This window comes from Lontra canadensis, unplaced genomic scaffold, assembly GCF_010015895.1.
Source record: "Lontra canadensis isolate GAN:19392208 unplaced genomic scaffold, GSC_riverotter_1.0 scaffold3, whole genome shotgun sequence".
Classification (NCBI taxonomy): domain Eukaryota; kingdom Metazoa; phylum Chordata; class Mammalia; order Carnivora; family Mustelidae; genus Lontra; species Lontra canadensis.
Genome location: NW_022630997.1, coordinates 32,276,832 through 32,295,681, shown reverse-complemented (window position 1 = coordinate 32,295,681; position 18,850 = coordinate 32,276,832). Strand labels below are relative to the sequence as shown.

Genomic DNA, 18,850 nt, shown 5'->3' with positions numbered 1-18,850 from the left:
ATACAGGCTTCCAATTATAAAATGAGTAAGACAGAGGAATGATAGGTGCAGCCTAAGGAATGTCAGTGATGCTGTAACAGCATTGTATAGTGACAACCAGTGCCTACACTTGTGGTGAGCATAGAGTAATGTATAAAGCTGTTGAATCACTATGTTGTACACTGCAATTAATGTAACAGTGTGTGCCAAATATTCATACGTACATAAATATGTACATACATAAAATGTCACTACCTCTGAGAGGCCCTCCCTGACCACCTAGCTATTCTATCTGATATCCCCTGCTCCTTCCCTCCACAGAGCTCATCGCTCTCCTTAATTATCTGTCCCACATACATTGTCTCTCTTTATTCACTCACTCGTTTAGTTTTTCTCCTCCTACTAGCATACATCTCCATGAGGGCTGGGGTCTTGCTTATCTCTTTTGGCCTAGCACCCAGTTTGAGTACTGAGCATGTAGAAGTCAAAAATATTTGCAGAATTCATGAACAAATGAATATTATCTACCAAGCACTTTTGCACCTGTCATCTTATTTGACCTATCAGGTTATTGCTTTAAGATGGGAATTACTGTCCCCACCTTATAGAGGAGGAAAGTGAGCCTCAGGAGACTGCAGGCCAGTCACACAGTGAGGCAGTGACAGGGCCAGGAGTCAAAGCTACAACTGTTTGAAGGTCCTACGGATTCCAGAAAGACAAAAGAAGCAAATGAAAGAGTGTGTAAGTGAGCATGGGTGTGGGTGTGCGTGTGTGTGTGCCTGTGCTCCTCGGCCTGGACATTGCTCCATACCACAGGTCCAGGATCTTTTGGAAGAAAGAGAGCTCATCTTTTTCATATTTCTGTGTCCAGAACACTCAATAGGACCTTCGAATAAGCTTCAGTAAAAACTTACTGAACTGTGACACACTCAAGAGCTGTGTGCATGTGAGCGATCATTGTTTAAAGTTCCTTTGCTTTTCTGCATGTATGTCAGGGGGAATGAGAGCACCTGAGCCCATAAAGATGAAATTAGCAAGAGTTAAGGGTTAAAAAAATGAATGTACTTACACGGAGACCAGTAGGCATGGAATCAACACAATGTTATGTCTCTTCAGTGGCTCTACACACATCCTGTCTGGGCCTCTCTATCCAGCCTCCTATGTCACCTCTGCATTGGAAGATGAAGTGTGTGTTGGTGTGAGCACGTGTGTCTATATGAGTGGAGTCTTGTATGTGGAGCTGGGGTGTCTGTGCATGTGTGTCTGTGGACCTGGGTGTGAGAGATTGCTGGGACTATGGCTATGAATCTACATGCCAATGTGTGTGTGTGTGTGTGTGTGTTTCCTGCCTCCCCTTCCACATTGTAAAGTCCAGACAAAAGAGAGACCAGGTGGGCTCTTTCACTGTTTCCCATCACTGGCCACTTCCTGGGTGTCCAATAAGCACAACTGATTAATTGGTTAATTAACAGCAGATGAGCACAGGGCTCGCCCTTCTCCTGGATCCCTGTCCACACGGCCTCGGAGAGTCACAGTGAGTTAGCCCACACTCCTCCCCCCGACACCCATCTGGCCCAGCTCCCTCCATCCCCCCAGACCACTGATACTACCCCCACCCCCACAAGTTCCCAAGGGTCTGCTCCAGAAGGTGGTGTAATCACCAGGTCTCGGGTCTCGTTCAGGCCCCGGGAAGAGGCCAGTCCTCCCTGCCCCCTACGCCCTCCATCCACTCATGCAGGGCACGTCCTGCGGTCAGTGCAGAAGGAGGAACTGTCTGCAGGGTCCCCAACACTGGCTGCCTCTGTCCTCTCCAACAACCGCGGACTGTTCCAACCCCATGAACGCTTCCGTGGCTTTGTCTCCATTAAAGGCACAATCTTGCTCAACCAATTAACGGAGCACCTTCTCTCCCACAATTCTTAAATTTCCCCAGAGCCAAATGTAAAGTGTATACAATTACACAGCTCACAGTTTGATAAAGGAAGGCTGACATCTTTAATAATTCTCAATGAAAGAACATCCTGTGAAGGAATTGTTTAATTAAAAGACAACAATGGGATAAAAAGCAAATAAAAAGGAAAAAAGAGCAAAATCACAACTGTTCATTTAGAACTAAATAAATATCCTCCACTTGAGATTCCTTAAATACTTTCTTAGAGTCCAGATATACTCGTTTAGCATGCAAATGAATGCTAGCATTAAACATGCCTGAAACATGAACAACTGTACTTTGACTAACTTTGTAACTCCCCATTTAAAGAACAGCAGACATGTCCCAAGGAACACCAGAATTCTAGCTCTGAAGCAGTGACTGTGCTTCTCCAGGACAAATTTGGGAGACTGGGAGAATCTGAGCTCAACAAAAAGATGCTTTAATAGTTGAGGGCAGGGACTTCTCTATTGCTCAGTTGGTTAAGCATCATCCTTCAACTCAGGTCATGATCCTGGGGTCCTGGGATCAAGTCCCACCTCAGGTTCCCTGCTCAGTGGATAGCCTGTTTCTCCCTCTGCCTGCTGTTCCCCCTGCTTGTGTTCTCTCTCTGACAAATAAATAAAATCTTTAAAAAAAAAATAGGTGAGGGCAGGCTGGAGTGCAAAAATCTGCTTCAGGAAAATGGAGTAGATGTACCCTTCCTTTTACTTCCCAGTAAGTACAAGTAAAAGCCACAAACATTACACAAAAACAATTTCAAACAAGTCTGAGCTGGAAAAAAAAAAAGGTAAACCAGCTAGGGACCGTGGGACCTGAGGAACATGGTGACTAGATCCCCAGGTGTCTGGTTTTCTTTTCTCTTCATATGTCATAGACTTGGAGCTGAAAAGGTGGCAACCCAAAAACACCAAAAGGCACCAGAAAGGGGGGGTGGGGAGGAACTTTTTCTAGCCAATGTTCCAGGAAATGAATGGACAGCTTACTTTTAGACAACAACCACTCTACTCCAGCCAAACAGCACAGAACTTGGTGTGGTCCCAAATTCAGCCACACCAGCGAAGGCACAGTGGAAGCCCCAGACTTCTACCTTCGCAGGCTCTAACAACCTTCCTTCCCCTGAGCAAGATGATGTCAGAGGAAGCTTAGCTGTGAATCAGCACTTTCACCCCACCCAGAGATAAAAAGGCCACTGTCCTCTCTACCTGTGGAGGCCATGTGGGACCTCAGGAACATGGTGTTGAGATTCCCAGGTTTTCTGCCTAGAAGTGACAAGAATTCTCCACCTCAGGTGTCAACAGAGGCCAGGAGGGAATCCTGGACTTTACCCTCCCTTGGCAGTAATAAGACAACAACCCCTTCCCCAGGGTGGGAAGAAACCAGTGAAAACAGAAGGTTTAAGTAAGACCTAGAGCCTCATAACACAATACCCAAAAATGTCCAGGATTCAAGTGAACATCACTATTCATACCAAGAACCAGGAAGAACTCCAAGTAAATGAAAAAAGACAAGCAACAGATTCCAACAGTAAGATGAAGGAAACGTTTATAACAATCTGGCAGAGATTTTAAAGCAGCCATCATACCAATGCTTCAATGGGCAATTGCGAATATACTTGAAACAAATGAAAAAACAAAAAGTCTTGGCAAAAAAATAGGAGATATTAAGATGAACCAAACGGAAATTTTTGAACCAAAACATACAATAACTGAAAAATAAAGCTCAGGGTAGGGGATCAACAGCATAATGAAAGGAAGAGAGTAAATAATCAGTGAGCTGAAAGATAGAACAACAGAAATCACCCAATCTAAACAACGGAGATAAGATGAACTGGGAGAAAAAAAAAAAGTGAACAGAGCTTCAGGGACTTAAGAGACTACTAAAAAGGAATTCTAATATTTGAGTCATCAGAGTCCTAGAAGTAGAGAAGAAAGAGGGTGAGGTTGTAAACATGCTTGGAGAAATAATGGCCGAAAACTTCTCAAATTGGGCAAAAGACATAAATCTACAGATTCAAAAACATGAGTGAGCCTCAAACAGGAAAAACACAAAGAAATCCATATCAAGACATATCAGTGTCAAACTTCCAAAAATTAAAGACAAAGAAAAAAATCTTTAAAGTAGCAGAGATTTTAAAAAGTAGCTTATCTACAGGGGAGAAAGCTATTCAAATGATGGTAGATTTCTCATCAGAACCATGCAGGTCCTAAGGAATTAACACAATATTTTTCAAGTGCTGAAAGAAAAGACCTATCACCCAGAATCCTATATCCAGTAAAAATATCCTTCAGGAGGGGTGCTTGGGTGGCTCAGAGGGTGAGGCCTCTGCCTTCAGCTCGGGTCATGGTCTCAGGGTCCTGGGATCGAGCCCCACATCAGGCTCTCTGCTCAGCAGGGAGCCTGCTTCCCCCTCTCTCTATCTGCCTCTCTGCCTACTTATAATCTCTGTCAAATAAATAAATAAAAATATTTTTTTAAAAAAGACTTGAAATCTGCCTTTAAAAAAATATGTCCTTCAGGAATGATGGGAAAATAAGGATAATCTCATGTGAAAACACAAGAGAACATGTTGCCAGCAGACCTTTTTTTTTTTTTTCATTTTATTTTATGTTATTTCTTTTCAGTTCCAAAATTCATTGTTTATGCACCACACCCAGTGCTCCATGCAATACATGCCCTCTGGCTAAAGGAAGTTCTCCAAACAGAAAGGAAAAGATAAAATACCTTGGAATATCACAAAGGAGAAAAGAACAGGGAAAGCAAAAACATAGGTCCATACAGGACACTTTCCTTCTCCTCTTTAGTTTTCTACATTATGCTTGAAGGTTGAATAAAACCTATAGCACTGTCTAATGTGATTCTAAATGTAAGTAGCATAAATATGTAAGATAAGATATATATTACAAATGGGAAGGGTGAAAAAAAAAGAGAGGCTTCTGCACTTCATCTGAACTGGTAAAATGCCAATAGCATCACATTGTGACAAGACTGTGTATGTGTGTGTGTCTGTAGAGAAAGAGTCATACTTAGAGCAACCACTTTCACAATGAGTCAGAGATACAGATAAAACTTCTACAGATTAATAAAAATGGAATTCTAAAACATGTTCAAGTAATGCAGAGAGAGGCCAGAAAAAAGAAACAGAGAACCAAGCAAAACAAACAAAACAATAAAAAAGATGGCAGACTTATACTGAAATAGATCAATAATGACATTAAATTCAAATGGTATACATATAACAACTAAAAGACAGAGACTGGCAGAGGGGAGTAAAAATTATAAGTAACTATATCTGTCTACAACAAATTCAGGTTTGTTGTAGGAACATCATTCCAGTATAACAATACAGAAGTTGAAAGTAAAGGAATGGGAAAAGACATCACACCAGCATTGATCAAAAGAAGGCAGGAGCCAGGGAACCTGGGTGGCTCAGTTGGTTAAGCATCTGACTCTTCATTTTGGCTTCATTCCCAGGATCTCAGGGTCCTGGGATCAGACCCAAGCTCCATGTTGAGCAGGGAGTCTGCTTCTCTCCCTCCCTCTCCTGCTGCCCTCCACCACCACTCACAAGCATCCTCACTCTCTCTCTCTCCCTGAAATCAGTAAATTTTTTTAAAAATATAAATAAGTAAATAAAAGAAGGCAGGAGTGGTAACATTAATATCAGATGAAATAGACTTCAGAACAAAGAAAATTGCCAGAGACAGAAGGGACATTACGTGATAATAAAAAGGGTCAATCAACCAAGAAAACAAGGCAATCCTTAATGCGTATGCACCAACCAATAACCTTATGTAAAGAAAAATTGATAGAACTGAAAGAATAAGTATTTATACCCACAATTATAGGTGGAAGCTTCATCTCTCTCAACAACTGACAGAACTAGATAGAAAATTAGCAAGAATATAGAAGTACCTAACACTGCCATCAGCCATATACATATACATATATATATGTATATATATACACATATATATATATAGAACACTGCACTCAATAACAGCAAAATACACATTTTTCAAGTCCCCAGAGAACATCTACCAAGATAAACCATATTCTGAGCCACAAAACAAGTATCAATAAATTTAAAAAATTGAAATTTTATAGAGTGCATTCTCTGACCATCACTGAATCAAACTAGAAATAAATAACAGTAAAATCTCCAAACACTGGGAAATCAAACAGCACACTACAAACTAGTCTGTGATTCAAGGAGAAGGTCTCAAGGAAAACCAAAAATACAGTTAACTGAATGAAAATGAAAATACAACCTATCCAAATGTGTGAGACACAGTTAAAGTAATAATGAGAGTAAAACATATAATGCTAAAAAGTACATGTTAGGAAGAGGAAAAGCCTCAAATCAATAAAGTAAGCTCCCACCTCAGGAGTCTTAAAAGAACATAAATAAACCAGAAACAGCAGAAGCAAGTAAATAATAAAGATAAAACCCAAAATCAATGAAACTAAAAACAGAAAAAAAGTAGAAATGATAAATTTTAAAAAAGTTAGTTCTTTGAAAAGATCAATAAAATTGACAAACCTCTAGCAAGACTGAAAAAGAAAAAAGTGAGACACAAACTACCAACATCAGCAATGAAACAGGGAATATTGTTGTAGGCCTGCAGACAAACAGAGGATAAAAAGGGAATCCTGTGAACAACTCTACATGTCAAAATTTGACAACTTAGATGAAATGGCCCAATTCCTTAAAAACAAAACAAAACAAAAAACAAACAAACAAACAACAACAAAAAAAACTTACCCAATATGGAATGGATAATCTTATAACCATTAAGAAACTGAATTCATAACCTTAAACTCCCCAAAAAAGAAATCTCTAGACCCAAATGTTTTCACTGAAGAATTCTATCATTCTATCACATGCCTAAAAATGAATACTAATTTTATACAATCTCTTTCAAAAAATAAAAGAGTGGGAAGTATTTCCCAATTCATTTTACAAAGCTGGTATCACCCTGATACCTAACCAAACAAAGACCATAGAAAAGAAGAAAACATGGGGCACCTGGGTGGCCCAGTCGTTAAGTGTATGCCTTCGGCTCAGATTTGAAAGGTCCCTGGATCTTTCACAGAGAGTATGTTTTTCACTTTGATGAAGCCCAGTTTATTAATTTTTACTTTTATGGATCACATTTTTGGTGTCGTGTCTAAGAATTCACTGCTTTGACCTCCACCCTGAAGGTTTCCTCCTATTTCTTTTTCCTAAAACTTTTATAGCTTTAGGTTTTACATTTAAGATTGTGATCTACATGGAGTTAATTTTTATATATCATGCAAGACTTGGTTTGAGGTTAATTTTTTAATTTGAAAATTTTTTTACCCATGGATGTCCATTTACTCCAGCAGAGATTTAAATAAATGGAGAGACATATCTTGTCTCTGGGTCCTGGGATCAAGCCCCACATTGGGCTCCCTGCTCAGCAGGAAGCCTGCTTCTCCCTCTCCCACTCCCCCTGCTTGTGTTCCCTCTCTCGCTGTATCTCTGTCTGTCAATTAAATAAATAAAATATTTTTTAAAGAAGAAAACATTAGGCCAATAGCACCAATGCATACAGGAGCATAAATCCTTAGCAAACTATTAGCAAATGGAATCCAGTAATATATAAAAAGGACTATACACAAGACAAAGTAGGGCTTATTCCAGGAATGCAAGGATGTTTCAATATTTGAAAATCAATCAACGTAATAATCCACCGTATTAACAGGCAAGAAGAAGAAAGGTCATGTGTTCATATCCATCAGAGCAGAAAGGGCATTTCACAACTTTCAATATCCATTCATGATAAAAAGTTACAGCAAAACGAATAGAGGGGACTTCCTTAACTTGACAAAGAGCCTCTACCAAAAATCCTACTGCTAACATCATAACTAATAGTGATGGAAAAAAGACTGAATGCTCTCCTCTTCCATTTGCTCCTTATTTGATGGGGAACAAAGCAAGAATATCTGTTCTTACTACTCTTATGCAACTTAGTATAGGAGGTTTCAGCTACTGCAATAAAGCACAAAATGGAAATAAAAAGCTTACAGATGGGAAGGGAAGAAATAAAACTGCTCCGATTTGCACACGACACAATTGTGAAGAAAATCACAAGGTATCTAGAAAATACCTTTGAGAAATAATAAATGAGTTTAGCAAGGCCACATGATACAAAGTACACACACAAAAATCAACTATATTTTTATATACTACGATGAACATATGGACACTGAAATTAGGAAAACAATACCATTTACAATGGCAAGAAATATCTCAATGTAAATCTGAACAACACATGTATAGGACTTGTGTGCTGAGAACTACTAGATGCTGATGAAAGAAATAAAAGGAAAGAGATTTAAATAAATGGAGAGACATATTGTGTTTATAGATTGGAAGACTCAACAGAGCAAAGATATCAATTCTATCCAAATTGACATACAGGGTTAAGTAATCCCTCGCAAAACCTCAGCAAGATTTTCCCAGATATAGACAAGACTAATCTAGAAGACAAAAGAACTAGCATAAGTAAAACAATTTTGGGGGGTGGGTAAGAAGAATAGACTGGGAAGAATCAGCCTACTCAATTTTGAGACTTATTATAGGGCTACAGTGATCAAGATTGTGTGGTATTGGTGGAGGTAGAAAGACACAGATCAATGTACAAAATACAGAGGCCAGAAATAGACCCATACAAATATGCCAAACAGATCTTTAGTGGAAGAGCAAAGTAATTTGATGGGGGAAGAACGGCCTTTTTAACAAATACTGCTGGAGTAAATGGACATCCATGGGTAAAAAAATTTTCAAATTAAAAAATTAACCTCAAACCAAGTCTTGCATGATATATAAAAATTAACTCCATGTAGATCACAATCTTAAATGTAAAACCTAAAGTTTTAGGAAAAAGAAATAGGAGAAAACCTTCAGGGTAGAGATCAAGGCAGCGAATTCTTAGACACGACACCAAAAATGTGATCCATAAAAGTAAAAATTAATAAATTGGGCTTCATCAAAGTGAAAAACATACTCTCTGTGAAAGATCCAGGGACCTTTCAAGCTACAAAGGGATGAAAAACAAACTAGACTGGGAGAAAATATTTAAGACCACATATCTGACAAGGAATATAAAGAAATCCCAAAACTCAACAGTAAAAAAGAAAAAAAAAAATCCAACTAGAAAGTGGACCAAAGATATGAAGACCCATTTCATGGAAGAGACTCTATGGATGGCAAATAAGCACAGGAAAGACGTTCAACATCATTAGCCACTAGGGAGATGTAAGTTAAAGCCACAATGATCTGGGATGCCTGGGTGGCTCAGTGGGTTAAAGCCTCTGCCTTCGGCTCAGGCCATTATCTCAGGGTCCTGGAATCGAGCCCTGCTTCAGGCTCTATGCTCAGCAGGGAGCCTGCTTACCACCACCACCACCCCCCGTCTGCCTCTCTGCCTACTTGTGATCTCTGTCTGTCAAATAAATAAATAAAATATTTTTAAAAAGAAAGCCACAATGATCTATCGTACCTACTAGAATGGCTAAAATTGAAAAAATAGTGACAACATCTTCTGGAGGATGAGGATAAACCAGATCATTCATACATTGCTGGTGGGAATAAAAAAATGCAACAAACATTCTGGAAAGCAGTTTGGCAGTTTCTTAACAACAACAACAAAAACGCAACAACCCTATGACCGAGCAGCGGCACTCCTAAGTATTTGTCTCAGAGAAGTGAAGATATGTTTGCACAGAAACCTACACCTGAATGTTTATAGCAGCCCTATTCATAGGAGCCAAAAACTGGGTAAAAAAGGAGAGTATCTCTTAATGAGTGACTAGTCAGACACATCGTGGTACGTCATGCCACATGATACTACTCAGCCACAGAAAGGAATGGACTATGGGGGCTCCTGGGTGGCTCGGTCAGTTCAGCACCCAGCTCTTGGTTTTAGCTCAGGTCATGACTTCATGGGTCATGAGATTGCACCTGGACTGGGCTCCCGGCTCCGCTCAGAGTCTGCTTGAATCTGTCTCTGCTTTTCCCTCTACCCCTCCCCCCCACTGCCCTCTTCCTCTCTCTCTCAAAATAAATAAATCTTTTTAAAAAGGTCGGGGGAGGGAATGAACTATGGATACATCCAAAAATCTCCAGGGCATTAGGCTGAGTTATGAAAGCTAATTCCATAGGCTACGTGCTGAATAATTCCATTTATTTAACATGCTTGAAATGACAAAATTACAGATACAGAGAACGGATCTGTGGTTGCCAGGGGTTAAAGAGAGATGGGGCTGGGAGGGAAGTGGGGGTGGCCATAAATGGCAACAAAAGGGACCCTTGTTGGGATGGGAATGTTCTGTACCTTGACTATATCAATGTCAAAATCCCAATTGTGATAGTTTTACAAGTTGTTACCATGGGGAGAAACTGGATAAAGGTACAATGGATCTTTCTGTATTATTTTTTATACCTGTTTGTGAATCTATAACTATCTTAAAACAACTTGTTTAATAAAAAAGTTGAAGGCAGAAAAAAGTCCAGCATCCAGGATGTCAAGCATCCCTAAAGGTCACCTGTATGAGCCCCCCAGGAACTGCAGAAACAAGTAGCCCAGCTCCTGAGTTTAAGGGGCTCACAGCCCTGAAAGAAGGGAGAAGGAATGAAAGCAGGATTGTCCTCCCAGAAGAACACTCCTCTGAGGTTCCCAGATGGCAGATGAAATGCTCCATGGCATCCCATGATGGCCACTGATGGCAGGATCATGACTTCAAAGCTGGGTAACTCTGGAAAGTACCGTCCAGACCAGCTGAAAGCCTGACCAGCAAGCCTCTTTTTCCAAGGTACATTCTGGGGAATTCTAGGTTTACAAGATACTCTGAGGGGTGAAAGATTCAATAGTCAAATCACTTTGGGAACCATTGCATTTTGCATACCCTTCTTGATAATTCATACTGTAAACCGCATATTAAAGGCATTGAAAAGTCCTACCATAATCTGTTTAACTTTGTTCAAGCCAACCTTTTACAACTTGATTGGCCAGAGAACTCTATTGCTGTGCAAATTCTTTTTAAATCACAAAGACCACACTTTGAAAAATGAGGATCTACCCCCTTCCACTGGATTCAAGAAACCCAAAAGAATGGTCACTGGTTTCTGCTTGGACACATGTGGCAGTGAGGAACTCCATCTTACAGGTGGTAAGGAGCAGACCCTCCTACCAGTGGACAGTACAACGCATGTGGATCAAAGAGCAAAGCCTCTAGAGAAAAACAATCATGAACCTGGATTTGGCCATGCTACAAGAAGGAGCTGTGGGGCAGTGAGCAAATGGCATAAACCCTCTGTTCCCTCATTTATAAACTGGAGCTAATAACGCATGTTCCACTCCCTTTGCAGAGGCAGTGGGAGAGCAAGAGGGAGGAAACCAGCGTATTTTGTATGTCCCTCTTGAAAATAATGCATGTTTCACATGGTGGGGATGAGGATTCACTACTAACAATAATGATAATACCGACTTCTATTGATGACTTAGTATGGGCCAGGAATGTGCTCGATGATCTCCCACCCTAAGGGCAGATATTCCATGGTCAGAGAAGGAAGTAGAGACTCGGAGATGGTAAAGAACTCCCTGAAGTTACCATAAGCACTGGTTCCTGGCTGTGCTGAAACCTGAACACAGACCCATCCACCACCAATATTTGTGCTCTTCAACAGGGTGGACACTAAGCATTCATCGCACAGCGGATACTCCGCACTCTGTCCTTCCCACTTCTCACTTGCCAAAGCCCCATTAAGAATGCAGTTCCTGGACACTGTACCTCAGTGTGGCCCGGTCAGCCCAACAGCACCGGGGCTCTCATCAGCCAATGGTGCCTCAGCCCCACTGAGCTTCTGTGCAACCTCCCATGGCTGTCCCAGGAAGGATCTACTCTAGTCTTTGTCCCACTTTTGTGAGTGTGGCACTCACAAAAGCATTCACCAGAAATCTAAGACCCAGTTTGGGGGCTATAACAATTAGTGCCAAATGAACACTCTAGTAGTTCTCTCTTTATGGAAGTAAGTCTTAATCAGCTTGGGCTGCTATAACAAAATAGCCTGGCTGGGTGGCTTAAACAAGAGGCATTCATTTCAAACAGTTCTGGAGGCTGGGAAGTACAAGATCAAGGTGTCAACTGAGTCAGTTCCTGGTGAGAGTTCTCTTCCTAACTTACAGATGGTTCCCTTCTTGTACCCTCCTATGGCTGAGTGAAACAGCTCTGTAGTCTCCTCTTCTGGTAAGAACACCAGTCCCAACACAGGGCTCCATCCTCATGACCTCATCCCAACCTAATTATTCCCAAATGTCCCACCTCCAATGCTGTAACAATTGGGTTAAGTCTTCAACATATGAATTGGGGTGGAGGAGGGGGAGGAATACAACCACTTCATACATAGTAGGGTGCTTCTTTATTTTTTTAGGATTGCTTGATTGATTGATTGATTTGAGAGAGAAAGAGAGAGCACAAGTGAGAGGAGCAGCTGGAGAGAGAAAATCTCAAGCAGACTCTAAGCTGAGCACAGAGCCTGATGCAAGGCTGGATCCCAAGACCCCGAGATCACGACCTGAGCTGAAAATAAGAGATGGATGCTCACTGATTGGGCCATCCAGGCTCCCCCATAGCTGGCTGTTTCTAAAGGACAGAGTCTCAAGAGTGGAATCAACAGATAGGAGAATGTTTCATTATAATATTGCTAAATTGCCATCCAAATGAACAGATGCACACTTAATGGCATACTCTTAATACATAATCTTAATAGCGATTATCTCTGAAGGGTGGGAAACAAGTCTTGTTCACTTTCAGTTGCATAGGGATTGATCATGGTTGAAATGTATATAACTGTCTTTTAAGTTTATAAGGAGAAGAAAAATATTCAAGTTACGGGGCGGGGGGTGTGGATGGGAGGGAGAAAGTGATAAAGTACCAAATGAGAAACAAAACCAAAAAATTCCAGATGTGAAGAAAATGAAATCAAGTTGTTATTCTCTGGCATGGCTCATCATGAGAAACCATCCCTTGGCTTTCGACAGAATGAATTCTAGATGGAAAGATGACCTAAGAAGGCAGTTTCTTGAGCTGGCTTTGCTGACCTTGACACTTTTATTCCAGCAGCATCCAAATCTCCATTTACCCAGCCAAGTCAGTATCGCTCCTATGCTGTTTGTTCCTCTGTGAAAGGGGCGCAGGCTTACTACTGAAAAAAATAATTGTAAATCGCCATATTCCTTCCACTCTGATCCAACCACCATCACCACAATTTCTGTTTTACTGACTTCCAGATTTGGTTCTAGGCAAAGATGCTCAGGGTATCTTAGGTGTTCATAATAAGATGATACAATCTTGCGGCTTGCTTTTTCCCTCACAGCCTATGTGCTCATCTGCAACCCAGCAAACAGTCACGGAATGGCCATAGGCACGCTACTCCATCACGTGGCTATGCCACACTTTCCAGAACCACTGTCCTAATGTTGGCTCTCTAGATTATCACCAATTTGTTATTCAGCTGTGCTGAATGACATCACCCAGGAAGCTTTCTGCGCAATTAGGATTATCCCTTAAGAGAGATTCCTAGAACTGGGATTTTCAGATCAAAAAATATAAACACTTTTATAGTTCCAGACACTCATTACTAAATATCTTCCAGAAAGGCTTCACCAGCATACAGTAGGAGAGGTGAGGGTTCATTTTACCAAAGTCTCGCCAGCACGGGATGTTCTGTAATTGAGTGGTGAAAAACGGCATCCTGTCTCAATTTGCTTTGCTTTGATTACAAGTGAGGTTTTAGTGGTTTTCCATATGTTTGTTAACAAGCTGCATTTTCTCTTGTGATTTGTTTGATCATGTTCTTTGCACATTTACCTACTAAGGATGATCAGTATCATATTTTAATTTCTCTAAATTCTCTTTGTCACACTCCTGCTACAACTCCTGTTTGCTGACTGCTCTGGGTGCCTACTTGCCATCATCACAATATGTATGAAATTTTAGATTTATGAAGCACTCAACACAAGCACTCTGGTTTGACTTGCACAATAGCCCTATTTGTAGGACTAAAGGGCTTTGGAATCCCCACTTTACAGAGCAGAAACCAGAGGTCCAAAGTGATGGGATTGGCTTCCCGAGGTCACACAACCTCTAACTAGCAAGGCTGGGACCAGTAATGTCCTTCAATTTCAGGAGAAAAGGTGGCTATGAGTGCTATGAGTCCAGGTCTATAAACCAGCTCTGCTCTAACCACCTGCACCACCTTGGACAGGTACAGACTCTCCAAGCCCCAGGGATAACAGCAGCTATTTCCCCCTAAGGGCAAGGGAAAGGGTCAAATGAGAACATGGGTGTGTGAAGCTAAGCACAGTTCCTGGCTCACCATAACCGCTCTATAAATCATTCACGTCACACACGGCTGCGGATGCTGTTGGGGCCACTCTGCTCAGCCCCAGGAAAACGATGATGAGCAGGAGTTCAAAGTCTGGCAGGGAAAACAAACAGACACACTGCTAACTGCCAATCCACGTGGCAGGGCCCTCACAAAAGCATGAACAAGGCACTGAGTGGGCACAACCCAGACCCCCGTCCCCTTGGCAGGGCGGAATCCATCACCCAAGGTCAAATTCATCCTCCTGAAGTTTCACATTTGAACAGTTTGGCTCCTCCAGCCCATCGTTGTCTATGAGGGGTCATCAGACCAAACAGAATGGCTCTCATAAATTTTTACGTGTCCCATCCATCATGCCCTCCCTCCCTGACGCTGCTCTGAGCCGGCGGAGCCTACATTTTGCCTGATAATACGCGTCTATGATTCTCTCTGCCCAGCGACCCAGTTACCCATCTTCAGGGTCTGACTGCTTCCGAGTCTGTCCCTCTGGGGTCTCAATCCCATACTGCGCCTGGCTCCTGGGGAGCCAGGAGGGATACCTGGGCTGACCTTCAACAGCATTGAGGGTCTAGGCTCTAATCCGGTCACTTCTTCTCATTGCACAGGGACTCTGATGCAAGGAAAGGGGCCAGAACCCAGTAACTGACATAAAGTGACGTATGGAGGCAGCAGAGCATTTAGAGAAACACAAGAGCTTGAACTTCCCATCAAAGAGATCCTGGCTGGCCAGGTGACTCAGGACAAATGGCAGCCTCTCCATGCCTCAGGGTCTTATCTCTGAAACCAGAACTAAAAACAGATCCGGCTTCAAATGTCTATCATGCAAATTATTGCATTCATGTGCGTAACTGAGGCCCCACTGTTCCAACATCACTCAAACTGTAGAGTAAAAAAAGCCCTCAATTACTGCGTACTTCCTGTGTGCAGGACTGTGGTTTAAGCATATCTCATATATCATCTTAATAATTTCTTAGCATAACCCCATTCAATCATTTCGCCAAATATTTAGTAAGCATTTTTCACGGTGCTGGAGATGCACCAGTGAGTGAAATGGACAAATATCCCTGCTCTGATGAAATACACATTCCTGTAAGACAGGAAATAAATAAGATAAATAAGCAAAATGCATGAGAATCTACACTGTCACAAGTGTGGAGGAGAGGACTCACTAATGTCAAGTTGGGGGAGTTGAATTTTAATAGACTGGCCAGGGAAGGCCTCGCGGGGAAGGTGACAGTGACGGTTTGGATTATTGGCAATACACTCCCTCCTCAACCACACAGGTGGTATAAACAGCCTAATTCCACTTCTCCAGCAAATGATTTCTTAACAGACATGACACAAGCAAAAGCCTAAAATATGTCTGTGCAGGCACTTGCCTTCTCGTGTGTCTGCCTTGGCCAAGAAAGGCATTCGTTGGTGGCTACTGTTCCTCTCCCTTGGGCTCCAGATGAGATGCCAGGAAGCAGATCCACAGTAGGGAGGAGAGCCTACCAAGCCCAGCCTAGCTTAGCCAGCCCAGCCGGCCTGTAGGGATGCATGAGATGCTGGATCTCAGTGAGACCTGGGCTTATTTGTTACACAAGTTATGTGACTGGTAGAGGAACTTTGAGTAAAGACCTTAAGGAAGAGAGAGAAGGAGTCATGTGACCATCTGCAGGAAGACTGCTCCAGAAATGGAGGGAAGCCGGAGGAGAGGCCCACCTGCCATACTGAAGGGATAGCAAAGAGGCCTACATGCCTGGAGTGGAGAGAGTAAGGACAAGGGCACTAAGAAACAAGGTCAAAGAGACAATAAATGACTAGATCAAGTAAGACTTTAGAGGTTGGGTGGGCAGGTAATTTATCTTCCAAACCAAAACACATTTTTTAGAATGAAGTACAACTTGCATATGGCTAAATACATTCTTTCTGCACAATTGTATTTGTTTGATTATCTTTGCTGCATAACCAATACCATAATGAAGACACAGAACGCTTCCATCCCCCGTAGAAATTCCCTGTGCCTCTTGCAGTCTACACCCCCTAGCCCTGACAAACACTGAGCAGCTGTCTGTCCCTACAGTCCTGCCTGCTTCCAAACACCATTAAATGGGTTCGTGGAGTACAAAGACCTTTTGAGGCTGGCTTCTCCCACTTGTCAGGTGCTTTTGAGAATCACCCCATGTTATGGTGTGTATCAGCAGTTTGTTCCTTTTCGGTGCTGAATGAGATTCCATTGTATGGATATACCACAGTTTGTAATCCATTCACCAGCTAAAGGACATATGGGTGATTTCCAGTCTGGGACTTTTATGAATAAAGCTGCTATAAGGCTGAGAGTGAGTAATTCTTCTGGGAAAGAGGTGTGAACGGGGGCCATTCTATGCAGACCAGGAAGGGTGCTCACCCCACTTGGGCCAACGTAGGGACTCTGGCGGTCACCTCTGTGAGGTGGGAAGCTATGGGAAGAGTCTAAGCAGAGAAATGACGTGGTGAGAGGACATTCTAGCAGGATCACTCTGGCTGCAGAAGGCAAGGGCAGAGGCAGGAAGGCCAATTATGAAGCTATTGCTGGAATGCTGGTGGCTTAGACCAGGGAGTGTGGTGTCACCACACCCTGGTCTTAAGACAAAGAGATGCATAAACAATGAATTTTGGAACAATGAAAAAATTAAATTAAATTAAAAAACAAAAAAGACGAAGAGAGAAGCAAGCATTCCCCTCCTAAGGAGAAATCACATCACGGGGGAAATCCTATCATGAACCCAAGAGACAAAACTGCCCCAGTCGAGGAATGGCCATTCATGGGGGAGCTGACATGAAGTCCCAAGGGAGGGAACTGGGCCTTCCCCCAAACTGTTCACCACCAGTGAATAGGACCGACAGACAGGAGGGACCAGCCACTCTGGCCACACTCCACACTCAGCCCACCAAGCGGGTGTGCATCACAGGGGAGGACAGCCGGGGAACGGGCAGCGCTGGAACCAGCCACCACTCTACCCCCAAGGCCATCCAGAGCAGCCTGGCTCCTTCTGACGCCAGAGGCTAGAGCTGCCCCTGAATGTCCTATAGGAACCAGGTGGGAACTCTGGACCCCTCAGCCATTCCATGTGAGACTATGATGCAAGGCATAGCCCAACCAGCCTGCAGGCCTCAGCTCAGTGCCGGGAACTAGATTCACAATTTACTACCTACAGAGACGCTACCACACACCCAGCCATGGGCTCCCATCCTGGCTCATGTGCCCAGGCTCCCAAGGACGAGCATCAGCCACGGCGGCTAGAAGACATGCAGCAGAGACAGGATCCTCACTGCTGAGCGTGTAACACCTTCCAGGAGCGGACACAGGGCCTCACATTCTTCCCAGCCAGAGTTCTTAGGAAAGCATATGTCCTCCAGCCCAAGGGTAGCAAAGCAGAGGGCAGAGTCACCCTGATACACCACCCACCTCTCCACACCTCAACCATGTCACTGGGAGCCAGAAAATCATTACTAAGCACTGTTGGGTTGAGCCCTGCCCACTTGGAAATAAATTACCCATCCGGTGATGGATGCTGGACACATCCCTCAGCATTCCCACCTCCACCTCCGAACATTTATCACATATTGTCTATCCCGAACCTCAGAAGGATGGTTCCTTCCGCCATACTTCCCTCGTAAGCATCGCCCAATGGTGTTGCCCTCAAGGTCTATTCCGGCCACACACACACACACACACACACACACTCGTCTGCAGAGAGATAGGTCAAGCCCATTCCCCCGGGGAGGGCACCCTCCCACTGCCTCACTGACCCTTCAATATCACAGAGTGAGCAAAGCAGACTTGGAGACACATGAACCCAGATTCAAATCCCAAACCCACCACTCACCAGCTGTACAACTGTGTGCAGGTTACCTAACCCCCAAGCTTCAGCTTCCTCGCCTGTAAGATGTCTCTTTGGCTGTAAGACACGAATGTGCTCATGTGTAAACCTGCTGCACAGGCGGTAAGCGCTTGTTCTTCTTGCAAAACTGCCACCAGCCCAACTCAGAATCCAGGGTGCACCTGCGTCTGGGTCCACCCCACACCTGTGGGCCTCCTCGGCTCTGTGGGCAAGGCCTCCCCAAGTGCAGACTTAACCTGCACGCCTAATGCCCACTTGCTTGGTGGCAGCCTGGGGTCCTCTCCTGGGGTGCAGGTCTCTGCCACAAGGACAGCCCAGGCAAGGGCGTGCTCCGCCCACACTCATTATGTCCCGAGGACACCAGGCCCAGCCCTAGTTGGAAGCAGCAGGCAGACAGGGAGGGCCAGCTCGTTTGTATCCAGAGAACAGTTCATGCCATACAGCAAAGGCAACCCTTATCAGACCAAAGCCAGGAGCGATCTTTGCCGTCTTTTGGGGGACCCCCCCACCCCATGCCCCCAGGGCCATAGGCTCTACCTCTGTCCTTTGCTTTCAGACACATGCCTGCACCCAGGCTTGCACCATACAGCTGACATTGAGCCCCAGTGTCTTACTCTCATGACCCTCCAGAGCCTGAGATGAGGTGTTGGGTCCTTCCGT

The 18,850-nt window shown here is 43.4% G+C and overlaps 1 protein-coding gene across 4 annotated transcripts in view; it reads right to left on the bottom strand.

Moving 5' to 3' along the window:
• Positions 1 to 18,850, bottom strand: part of GRID1 (glutamate ionotropic receptor delta type subunit 1) — a 680,604-nt gene that overhangs the window by 413,062 nt on the left and 248,692 nt on the right. The gene's annotated exons all lie outside the window — the stretch shown is intronic.